We start from the raw sequence: 3,879 nt of genomic DNA, 5'->3' as shown, positions 1-3,879 counted from the left end.
ATGGAACGGGAATATTTATAGGTTGCTGCCCAAGACATATCAGCACATCAGCACCCCCACTCTGGCCCACTAACAGTTTTCACTCATCTCAGCTGGCGTGGGTGAAATATCACAGCAATTATAAAACTCAGGATGCCAGAGAGCTGAGCTTTAGGAATGGCTCTGGCAAATTGCTTCCATTTTTCAGCTCACGGTGAGAAGAAAGGCAGAAACAGAGCGAGGCAGAAAAGAAAGCAAATGAGCATGCCTAATACAGGCTGTACATTCTGCATATGTACATATATAAATATATTAAGCTCCCCTTTTGTGCCTGGGAGAGAAAAGAGCAGTGAGCAGCCATTCAGGGCGATCAAAGAGATTACACTGAACCTCTCATATGTCTCCGAGGAGCCAACGCGAACATCTTTATTCTCGCTCAGCTACCTTCCTCGCCACACCGGGCGAGGGAATACATTTTATTAAAAACATTTCTTTTACCTGGAGGTCCTGTCAACTAACCAACACAAGGAAAAGAGAAGAAACGGAGAGTGTTCTTTGTATGCCAAAAAAATAAGCTAGTTAAGAAAGTGTCCCTTTTTTTTAATAGGGGGAAAGAGGAAAGGAATGAGCTTGGATGTTCCCCTTGTGAAGTTCAACAGCATTTCTGCTTCCCTCAGAACCTGCCTTTAATGTCAAGACAACGTTGCTCACCAAAACCAAACTTCAAACTTTACATTAAACATAAGGAATTGGGGGGGGGTTGTTTGGTTTTTTCTGCAAAATCTCTTTTCAAAGATACAGGGAGTCTCTTATCTGAAAACATTTTCATTGCTATAATACTGATCCTTTCTTTTTTACCAGACAACATCGATTTTTGAATATATTTTTTAATTGACAAAGAGTCAGATAAGGAGATTTAATATAATTTGACCCAATGTATTTTGATGTCTGCACTATATCTATTATGTTTTAAAACGCTGGCCGGGTCAGTTATAGATCCATTGAAGTCTAAGCTTTATACATATATATTTCAAAAAAAAGTTAAAGTGATTCTGCTTTGTAGCTGAACTCTCTTCAATAGCCGTAGGAAACAGGGCAACTAAAGACGTTTTAATTTTACTTTTATCTTTTTTTTTTTTTTTTTTTTTTGCTTTTTGGGTCCGCAACTGTGGCATATGGAGGTTCCCAGGCTAGGGGTCTAATTGGAGCTGCAGCTGCTGGCCTACACCACAGGCACAGCAACACCAGATCTGAGCCACATCTGAGACCTATACCACAGCTCACGGCAAAGCCGCATCCTTAACTCACTGAGTGAGGCCAGGGATCAAACCCGCAACCTCATGGTTCCTAGTCGGATTTGTTTCCACTGCACCACGACGAGAACTCCTAATTTTACTTTTAAATTTAAAATTTATCCTTTTGGAATTTGTTTCCAACTTTTGGACATTAAAGTGTGGCAACAAATGATAATTTCAAATTTCATTATTTTGACTACCTTCCTGCCAGGTGTCAAAATAGTAAACACTTAAGCATTAAATTCCATCTCCTAAAGATCACAAATACTTTCAACGAGAGCGTTACTTTATAAATTGAACATTTGTGACATTTCTTCCCAATTCTCTAAACCTAAATTGAGTCCCTCAAAAGGCAGACAGCTGGCTGGGAGTTTCATAAATGTTTTTTCTGATGCAAAGTCAGCTTGGCATCACGGAGGAAGGCTTATCACATGTGGCACATCTGGGACTTTTTGAGCCATCAGTTTTAAGACGGTGGTTGCACAGATTGCCACTGAAAGTCATGACAACTGTTGTTTTGGATTTACTCCTCTCGCTTGTAAACGGGAGAGGATCATCCAGCAGGAGCTACTCCGGCAGTCCCGGCCTCCGCTGGTGGGAGAGCCCACTCTGGCTCAAGTCACAGAGAAAGTCCGCAGGCTCTAGGTGCGAAACCCGAGGCTAGCGGAGTCCACCTCACTGCCCCGAGCACAGAAGAAGCAGGATGTGGATGTGAATGCAGCTGTACTGACTCCAAAGACCCTGGCCTGCCAGTCTCTGCCACCTGGTCATCAACACTGAGTCGTGGCAGTGCCAGGTCACGTTTAAGGGCCTTCCTCCGTCAGGTCTTCTCCATCAGACAAAGGCTGCTTTCCTCTGGCCAGTCTTCCCTCCATCCCTTAACCACGGAATTTCAAGTGTGCACCTGTCTTCCCGCCGGGATGAGGCTTCCCTAGATGTCATAACGCAGGGGACTGAACGTCCCTCCACTTGGAGCGCACTTCTGCAGCAGAACACAGTGCCCAGGGCCTGGTGATTACCTGCTCACCATCGGTGTTCGCTGAACCTGCTGAATTAGAGAGTAAACCCTGGAAGGTCAGAGATAATGACCTTCCTCCAGCATCTTCAGGGCAAACACGTTGCTCCAATGGCAGTTAGCAGATATGAGCATAATCTCCAAAAGTAACCAGAACAGGAGTTCTTGCTGTGGTGCAGTGGGTTAAGAATCCAACTGCAGCAGCTCAGGTCACTTTGGAGGCTGGGTTCGAGCCCTACCTGGCAAAGTGGGTTAAGGATCTGGCATTGCCACAGCTGCAGTTCGGATTCAATCCCTGGCCTGGGAGCTTCTATATGCTGTGGGTGTGGCATAAGCCTTCAGAGGGCAGAACCCTGCACGATGTAACACCATATGTATTCCAGGCCCATTGGAAAAGCTAAGTCTGGCCAATGAACTCAAACACACCAGGCTCCACTAAATTCACATCCACTTGGAAACTGTTTACCCAACTGAGCCAGAAGCTTAACACTATCGGAAGAGAGAGCATCTCAGGGTAAGCTAATCACTTTGTTTTACATGATGTGTGTGAGTAATGAGTTTGAAGCCTTCAGCATCTTCTTTGATCACCTGTTCTTTTGTGCTTTTCACCTTGTAACAAACCTGCCTCTGAGACAGGTATTATTAATTGCATATTGTTTTGTGTTTTCAATGTTTCATTTCACTGACTCTTCTATTTTCTTCCCTCTTAGTTTGCAGATCCCTGCTGTTTTCAATAGTTAACCATTTCTTCAGAAGGATGTTTTTAATCCAGTTTTAATCTTGGGGTACGAGTTGAAGTTGGCCCAATGGTTTGCCACAGTCTCGTCAGTGTTTCTGCATCCAGAAATGTTTGTTGATTCAGTTGCAGTAATAAAGATTTTCCCACACAGTGTATGTGACACTTGCAAGTTCAGTCTGCACCAGCTTCTATTGTGTTAAGCAAACAACTATACTGCACTGAAATTCCATTCATTGTGAACGCTACGGCAACAGGATTTTCTCCAGTTCACTGCCAGCCGAACCTGTTGTTATCAGAAAACCTGCTCCAGATGAAAACTGAAAAGAATCACATGACCCAGAAAAAAGATTAGCCTTCAGGAAGTCTTTGGTTTTTGCCATGTTTGTCAAGACAGCCCCAGAGGGACTGGAAAATAATAAAGTAGAACCTATTTCTGGAAGGAAGCCTATTTCAAAATAGAGTCTATGAACTTTCAAATTTGCAAGACAGGGCTTCTCACAATAAGAGCCACAAAACTGGGCGATGGCAAACCCAGAGGGAACAGAAGCAATTCAAAACAAGGAATTTAGTAACTTTTAATTGCCTCGTTTTCAATTCAAAGGGGAGTGTAAGTATTGATATTAAGCCGTAGCTCAGCTGCACACACCAATCAGCCACTTTGCTGTGACACATGAATCCTTAGAGATTCGTCATTACCCAGGAATGCTGTCATTTTAGATGAGTTTTCCACCTTGTTGGAAACAAATGCTGTTCTTTCCTGATCTTCCCTCTTTCTACGCTTCTATCTGGGGAGGCTGATTTACATTTCTGTGTTCCGGAAAAAGCCTGGGTAGGAAACATACCCAGCACTT

The sequence above is a fragment of the Sus scrofa genome, chromosome 11 (assembly GCF_000003025.6).
Source record: "Sus scrofa isolate TJ Tabasco breed Duroc chromosome 11, Sscrofa11.1, whole genome shotgun sequence".
Taxonomy (NCBI): Eukaryota; Metazoa; Chordata; class Mammalia; order Artiodactyla; family Suidae; genus Sus; species Sus scrofa.
Note: the sequence above shows the minus strand (reverse complement) of the source record.